Source organism: Equus quagga, chromosome 12, assembly GCF_021613505.1.
Source record: "Equus quagga isolate Etosha38 chromosome 12, UCLA_HA_Equagga_1.0, whole genome shotgun sequence".
In the NCBI taxonomy this organism is placed as follows: Eukaryota; Metazoa; Chordata; class Mammalia; order Perissodactyla; family Equidae; genus Equus; species Equus quagga.
Window position 1 is genome coordinate 89,262,523 of NC_060278.1, and position 8,730 is coordinate 89,271,252.

General features: G+C 45.1%; 1 protein-coding gene across 4 annotated transcripts in view; it reads right to left on the bottom strand.

Annotated features, from left to right (window-relative positions):
• Window positions 1–5,789, bottom strand: part of NDRG3 (NDRG family member 3) — a 73,038-nt gene extending 67,249 nt beyond the window's left edge. For 3 of the 4 annotated variants that reach the window (XM_046679461.1, XM_046679458.1, XM_046679460.1), the window contains exon 1: window positions 5,681–5,789. The gene's annotated coding sequence lies outside the window, so the exon portion shown is untranslated. Of the gene's footprint in view, window positions 1–3,237; window positions 3,323–5,680 lie in introns of those variants that run through there. The other variant, XM_046679459.1, reaches the window with a different exon arrangement.
• Between the last annotated feature and the right edge of the window lie 2,941 nt (window positions 5,790–8,730).

The window sequence follows — 8,730 nt, forward strand, 5'->3', positions numbered from 1 at the left end:
ATGGGAAACAACTTCATACTGCTTTTATGAGCTACACACAATTTTCCCTACCCTGATTTATTACATTCAGGAGTTTTTAGACCATCACACTCACAGTTCCCAAAAAATAATAGTTATTGCCCCCAAACCTGAAAAAGCATTATCCTTAAAAAGACACTGCAAAATTTATAACAAAAAAAAATCTTAATAAGTAATAAAATCAAGTATGAAGAGTGGGTGAGGGGCTGGCCAGGTGGCACAGTGGTTAAGTTTGCACGTTCCATTTCTCGGCAGCCCAGGGTTTGTGGGTTTGGATCCCCGGGTGCAGACATGGCACCGCTGGGCACGCCATGCTGTGGTAGGCGTCCCATATATAAAGTAGAGGAAGATGGGCAGAGATGTTAGCTCAGGGTCAGTCTTCCTCAGCAAAAAGAGGAGGATCGGCAGTAGTTAGCTCAGGGCTAATCCTCCTCAAAAAAAGTGGGTGAAGTAGAAATTTATACTTGATCAATTGAGAAATCTGTAAACTGTGGGCATTTTTAGGTGGTGATGGGATTATAGCCAGCTCTGGTGGTCTACTGGTTAAGATTCAGCACTCTCACCACCTCGGCCTGGCCATTGCCTGGTCAGGGAACCACACCACCTGTCTATCAGTTGTCACACTGTGGCAGCTGCATGTTGCTGTGATGCTGAAAGCTATGCCACCAGTATTTCAAATACTAGCAGCGTCACCCGTGGTGGACTGGTTTCAGTGGAGCTTCCAGACTAAGAAGAAGGACCTGGCCACTCACTTGCAAAAAACTTGGCCATGAAAACCCTATGAATAGCAGCAGAGCACTACCTGATACAGCACTGGTAGGTGAGAGGATGTGTAAAAAGACCGGGCAAGGTTCTGCTCTGCTGTACACAGGGTTACTAGGGAGTCAGAATAGGCATAGACTCAATAGCACCAAGAACAATGACGATGAAGGCATTACAGATAAATGATACAGCCACATCCTGGGGGAAGCTACCCCTCTTGGGAAATTAATTTTCATTTCCTATATTAACTCTCTGAGGAAGATAAAAAGTAGCACCTCTGCATAAAAAAAACGGGGAGAACGCCCACTCCATAGCACACATTCTTTACCAACTTTAATAGCATAGCCTGTCTGATAATGTAACTAATGCTTACACAGAATTCAATTCAGAATGCAATGAGGCCCTATTTCCTCTGAAGGACACTCCATTCAGCCATCAACAATGGGTATTTATTTGGGACTGATGACATGTCAAACTCTGTGAGGCATTATGGAAAACATGACCAAATTTTGAATCGATGGTACCATCCCTCTTACTGAAGAGATAAGATCAAAAGACATAACACCACTTATTTCTGTACAGCATTTAAAATATCCTTTGGGGCCAGCCCAGTGGTGCAGCGGTTAAGTGCGCATGTTCCGCTTCTTGGTGGCCAGGGGTTCGCTGGTTCGGATCCCGGGTGTGGACATGGCACCACTTGGCAAAAGCCATGCTGTGGTAGGTGTCCCACGTATAAAATAGAGGAAGATGGGCATGGACGTTAGCTCAGGGCCAGTCTTCCTCAGCAAAAAGAGGAGGATTGGCAGTAGTTAGCTCAGGGCTAATCTTCCTCTCAAAAAAAAATAAATAAGTAAATAAAATAAAATATCCTCCACATATCTCAGTTAATTTCACATTCATAAATAAGAAAACAATTAGTGGCAAGATTGTAGGTAAATATTATAAACACAATAGAATTAGTACTGTAATTAAAGAAAAAATTTCATTTACCAAAGAAAGCCCTGAAACCTGGCAAATACTCATACTCAATCTTGGTTAAGTTTTTGTGTGCTATTTTCAAGCAATCTCTTAAAAAAAAAAAAAAAGGAAAGGGTTAAAAGGTCTTTCAGAATAGATGACTTGACACCCAGTTCTGCAGTAAACCCAAAATGTCATCAATCTTTGGATTTGAAAGTCCTTGACACATCCCTTCCTTTTATCACCCCTATTCACGCTTGTCAATTTTTCTTCCAGAATCTCCCATTTGCCCTATCCTTTTCTTTCCGACTGTCCTCACCTCTTGCCTGGATTTGCTCATTCATTCATCATGTACCAAGTGCCTATTATCTGCCACGCACATCGCTAGACCCTTGTCCTTGCTCTGAGGAGGCTCACATGATACTCAGGAGAGCTGTTATCTGCCCATCTCAATCACCAGGCTGCAAGCTTTAGCAAAGGCTTTATATTTCCAGAACCTAGCAGCATCTGGCATACAGAAGACACTCTAAAAATATTTGTTGTATGACACTAGATTACTTTAGCAAGTGCTTTTTTAATCATAAATATTTTAGTGTATATCTTCAAAAAGGACTCTCTTCTTTCTTTTTAAAATACAAAAGCAGTATGTGCACAATGTGAAAATAATTTAGAAAGGTACAAAATAAAAAGTGAATTCTCCAACCCCCTAAATCCCACTTCCAGAAGTGACTACTATTACAGTTTGGAATGCATCTTTCTAGGACTCTTCTATAATGGTATACAACATGCACACACACAGACTTGTTTTGGAACAAGTTCTTTGACAGTTTCTGACTCTAGCTTCTCAACCTTCTAATCCAGTGATTCTCAAAGTGTTGTCCTGGATCAAAGCATCAGCATCATCTGGGAACCTGTTAGAAACACAAATTCTTGGGCCCCACTCCAGACCTACTGAATCAGAAATGCCCAAGGTGGGACCTCCCACAATCTGTGCTACAGTAAACTCTGCAGGTGATTCAGATGCGCACTGAAGGTTGAGAAGCACTGCTCTAATCCAGTTAAGCCATCCTGGTCAAGCCAGTTTTTTTATTGTCCCTTAAAGACGTGAGGCATTGTTATCTTGCTTCAGTTTTACTACCCTACTTCAAAATGATTTCCTTGTCCTTTCAATTAATTCTGACCCTATCAATCTGTCATAGCCCAGAAAGTCCCAACTCCTCCCCAAAGTCCGCAACTCCTCCTCGCACTACACAGCTCCTTAGGATCCCTCTTGCCCCTCCCCCAACTCCTGGGCCATACCTAGACCCTCTACCACACACTTAACAATTAGGGACACACTGTCTTCAATGTTAAAGAACAGCCTGTACTATTCCCCAACAGATCATAGGCTCCTTGAAGACGTGAATCATATTTTTGTTATCTCTTCCTCACCCCTGTTCTAAGCACACAAATGGAATTTTAATAGAGTTGCTGGTTAATGTCTTTTAAGGATGAACTCACTGAGAGAAATACTGATAAACCTTTAATGGATAAAAAGTCTGGAATTTCAAGTTGTAGCCCCAGTTCTGTGACCTTGGACAAGTTCACTTCTCAGGATGAGATCTGTAAAAGAGAGAAGGTTGGACTCAATGGCTTGATGCTTCCCTTCAGTTGGAACAGCGTATGATTTTATGAAGTGTCCCATGTTCGAATACCTTACTCCATTACACTCTCATATCGCTTTGCTTGTAATGCTGTTATGGCAATTTTTACACTGGACTTGAGGCACAGTTACAGTGTTTCCCAGTTAGTTAGCAAGCTCTTTCCACAGGAAAGAAACACATTGTGTTCAACTGTGAATCTGCCACCATACCCAGCAGCAAGCTATACATATAATAACTCAACATATTTGCAGAAAACTATTTGGAAAAACTCTGTAAAAAGCTTCATTTATATAGAGAATCTATGCACAGATCTGCTGCCTGCCAAAGGGCCCTTTTGAATATTTATTATTACAAATATCATAAAATTATGTATGGTAAAAATTGTGATTACTCTGATAGTACTAGCGTCACGTAAGGCAAAGAATGTAAAAATGAATCTCACGTGCATTTAGGAACAGACTAAAAGGCCCTAAGCCTCAGGCTACCCTACTGCAACATGAAAAAAAAAAGACTGCCCTGTACACTTCAGTGGCATACACCACTGTTGGGGATAAACAGGCGTCTTGATGCAGGACCCTTATCTGCAAATTTTCAAAAACACGGTGTACTGGAGACTTCTGAGTGGGAGGTGATGACCAGAAGTTGAATCTAAAGTGAGGGACAGCAAAGAGACACTGAGGGCAAGAGGGAAAGCAGCAGGAAAGCATCACTCTCTGTAATGAAAACGAGCAATGGAAATTCACTGAGTCTTTATCAAGGGCCTACTATGAACCAAGGACTTGGGGCTGCAAAGACGGCCCCTGACGTCAAGGAGCTAACAGTCCTAAGGGTAAGACTGAAGCCTCTACCCTATTGTGTGTGTGATTCTAATCGGGAAAATCAAGCAAGGAAGGCTTCACAGAGAAGGTGGTGAGGTAGTGGTAGGTAGCTTTGAAGTGTGTGGGCGGATTTGCTAAGGAAGAAAAAAAGACAGCTAGTTATTTTGGGGAGGAAACATTCACATATTTTTACAGCTGTTCCTTTGGGACTTTAAATCATGGAGGCTTCTTATATTCAGCACCACTTGGTCAATGCTTCCTTTCTCTTTTTACTATATCTTAAGCACTGAGATCTCCCAGTCCAGCGTCGGAAGAGAGCCAAAAAGCCCCAGAATGAGGTGAGTGCTCGCCAAATTTGCTCTGTCACCTCCCAATCCCAGCCAGCCCAGCTAGCCCAGTCCAGCTCTCCTGGCAGCCACAAAAGGAAGGCCGATTTTATCCTCCGGGGGCCAGGCTAGGGGGAAAATCTGCACGCAGGCATACAGGCTTATCTCTGTTCCGCCAATCAGCCACCACGGAGCTTCGCTCCCTAAGCCGGTGAGGCTCACAGCCTACCTGTGACAGAGAGGCCAGCTCTGCAGAAAAAAGTCTGCATGAAAAGGAAGGAAACGCACTGGATTGGGAGCTGCTGAGGTTAAGTGAGATCATCTTAATGAAATGTTTAGCAAGATTCCCGGCACACACAAAGCGCTGGATGAACATTAGCTCTTATTAATAACATTATTACCACTATTATTATTACAGTAACACCTCAATTGTAACACCTCAACACTTCATGACATTGAAGAAGCAACTCCAGAGATGCAAGAGCATTTCACTTTTTTTTTTTTGAAAGGTACAAGATCAAATTCCAACTGTACTGGCCTGAGAGCCCGAGACCCTGAGTTCAAGAGCCAGCCCTGCCTCTTGTTAGCTGCGTGACCTTGGGCAAGCACTCTGCCTCTCTCCGCCTCAGTTTCCTCATCTGTAAAGTGGGGCTAAGAAGCCCCTCCCTCGCAGGGTCGTCGTGAGGTCCCGCTAGAGGGTACTTTTTGTGGCATCGGGGACGCACGGATGCCAGGAGCGCTCACCGCCCACCTTCCAAGCCCCCTTGGCTCTGCGGCGGGCAGGATACATGGATGCCCGACCCGAGGCCCACGGAACCCCGCCGCCTGCAGAGCAGGAGCGGGAAATGAGGTCGCGCCTTAGAGGGTCCCTGGACCGAGGGTGCCGGGCGCCGGAGGCTTGGCTGTCGCCGGCGGGCTCGCCGCGGGACCCCGTAGCCCGCGCGCGGAGAGCGGCCGAGGGAGGCCGGGCTGACCCGGGTCCAGCGGGCCGGGAGGGCGGAGGGCGCCGGGGGACCCTGAGGAGGAGGCAGACAGCGCGGACTCCGCGCCCCGTCGCGCCGCGGAGATGAGGCAGGGAAGGAGAAGGCAAGGGAAAAGACGCCCCCGCAGGCAGCGCCGCGCGCCCCGCGCGGGCCGGGCTGAGGCGCTCACTCACCTGGGGCGCGAGCACCCGCCGTCAGCGCAGCAGCGGCCGAAACAGCAACAGCAGCAGCAGCAGCGGCGGCAGCTGGATAGGCGAGAGGGGCGGGGGAGGTTCCGCAGGCGCGCATGCGCGCTGAGGCTGCCAGGACGGCGCAGGCGCGTTGCGCCCGCCTGCCTCAGGAACTACGGAAAAGATGGTGGCCCAGCCAGGAGGGGCCGGCGGCGCCATCTTGGACGTAGTTTTTCTTGCTGCGGACTCTCCTCGAAGAACTTTAAACTAGAACGGCCCGGAGGGAGGGGCCTTGAGTGCTGCGTCTGGCTGTCCTCCTCCCCTTCCGTCAAGTCGCGTTCTTATGAAGCCCTAACCACCTTTGCGGGGCATGGCATCCTCCATTTACATGGGCCCAGAGACGTACCGAGGTCACGTGGCTCCTAGCACAGCGCTTGGCGCGTGGAAGAGGCTTATTACATTTTCGGTGAATGAACACAGTAACTTAGGAACGAGAATCTAAGACTCAGGGCTCCTCATTGTCAGTCCCCCATTATATCACCTCTATAACAACTGCCAGGCACACCAACTTCTTTCTTTGTGCAACGTGAGAAATGGAATTTTCCTTTTCAGAATGATTACAAACATTAAGCTTAATGACCCAATAATTTAAATACCACCAAAATGTACAAGACATAATCCCTTCCCCAAAAGAGTTTACAATTTAATCTATTATTTATTTTTTCATTTATTTTGTGTGTTTTGTGAGGAAGATTGGCAGATCCGCAGTCTGCCTTTTTGCTTGAGGCATATTGCCGCTACCACCCATGTCAATCTTCCTCTATTTTATGTGGGATGCTGCCACAGCAGGAGAGGTGCTGCGTCCGCCACCTGGATCCCGGCCTGCAAACCCCTGGTGGCTGAAGCAGAGTGAGCCAATTTAACCACTCTGCCACCGGGCCAGCCCCTATTCTTTCTTTGGCTAAAAGTAAGATATTCTCTTAACTAAATTAGGGCACATGGAACAAATATTACCAAACATCTCCAGGGCAGCAACTGTCTATAATATTGTTATTCACCAAGCACAATTCATGAATCAAATCTGGGTAGAGGGAAAACTAGTATTAACTGAGCACAGCCTTTTATTATACGACCTATGTTTATTCGTTAATATTTACTGAGTGCCAGAATGGTTCTAGTTCACCCTCCACTACAATCTATACTTCCTTGGTTAGATTATTAAGCCTTTCCATGCTTGAGTTCCTCATCTATAATAAAAAAAAAAAAAATAGAAGTTAGCTCATAAGATTATGATCTTGTAAATACTTAGAACTTATTTTTCTGTTCTCTATCCTATTTAGCTATTGAAGACACAGACAAAAACGCTTATCCTTGAGTTTGAACGGTCTTATAAACGAAAAATGTAATACAATAAGCAAAACAGGGGAAGGTACAATCACCTTTGGAGAGAGGTGATCTATCCCCACTTAAAGATGAAGAAATCAGGATAAGAGACGCAGATGCACTCCATACTCTATGCTCTTTCCATTATACTATTCTGCTTCTGAAAGAGTAGGCAAGTAATACCACTCCTCTGATTCTTAAAAGCCCGAGCTCTCCTTGGTGTTGTCCAAAGTGTCTCTTCTTGCTCTACTTTGGCCGATATTTTCCATTCTCAATGCTTCAATAACTAGATATTGGTAACTTACAAGTTTTATCTCTAGTCCAGATTTTTCTACCCCGTTTTCCACCTGTATATCCAACAATCTAGTTGACTTCTCCATTTGATATCCCAAATTGAACTACTACCTTTCCCATTTAATTAACTGCTCTGTTATCCACCCAGGTGTTCAAGCTTTCACCCTCTCCATCATAACTAATAGCACTATTCTAAACTTCTATTATTTAATCTAACCCTTACAGCATCCCCATGATACAGGATCTATCATTCTCCCAGTCTTACAGATAAGAGGTTAAATAACTTTTTCTGTCACATTTAATAAGTGGCAGAGTTAGGCTTTTAACACATAGGTTACATGCCTACTATGTTCCAGACACTGAGCAACTCTCCCCACTCATCCGCTGTCAACACCCAGCACAGGCTGTGGTTTCCCACCTAGACTACTGCAATACCCTAACTGCTCTCTCACATCCACAGCTTACTTGCTTCGATTTATTCTCCACACAGCAACTAGAGTGATCTTTCAAAAATAAAGTTCTGGGGCAGGCCTGGTGGCACAGTGGTTAAGTTCGCATGTTTCGCTTCTCAGTGGCCCCGGGGTTCGCCGGTTCAGATCCTGGGTGCAGACATGGCACCGCTTGGCAAAAGACATGCTGTGGCAGGCGTCCCACATATAAAGTAGAGGAAGATGGGTGTGGATGTTAGCTCAGGGCCAGTCTTCCTCAGCTAAAAAAGAGGAAGATTGGCAGTAGTTAGCTCAGGGCTAATCTTCCTCAAAAAAAAATAAATAAAGTTCCAATTCCATGCCTCCCTCTCTTAAACCCTTCTAATGACTTTCGATTATCTTTGTCTCATGTGGCTCTCCCACTGGCACTCAACATTCCTGCTTTACTAGTCTCTTTAGTATCCCAAAATGCTTCATTCTCTCTCCCTCAGGCCTTTGAAAATTCTGCTCCTGTTGCCTCAAATACTTGCCCTATTAAACTCCTTCATCCTTCCCAAATCAACTAAAACATCACTTCTGCGGAGTTGTCTCCTCTTGCTCTGTGTCCCCTTACACTGTGAGCATCAGGAGAGGAGGTCCCATGTCTTTTTGTTCTTTGTTCTCTCCCCAGTTACTAGAACTGTGCCTGGCATACAGCACGGGCTCTATAAATAAGTGAAAGAATAAGAAATGTAGGTCAAAGCAAGGAGATATCACTTCTCACTAACTGGTGCTTAGCCCAAGTTTTAAGATTGAAGATTATGACTGGGCATTGAAATGAAATGGGTTTTATCATTAGGAGGATCAGAAAATAACAGACATTAATAATAAATTAGTTGATGTTTTATTGGTAATTAATGCTGAGCAAATCTCCACACTACTGTTCACTTCTGCATCGTGGCAAAGAAT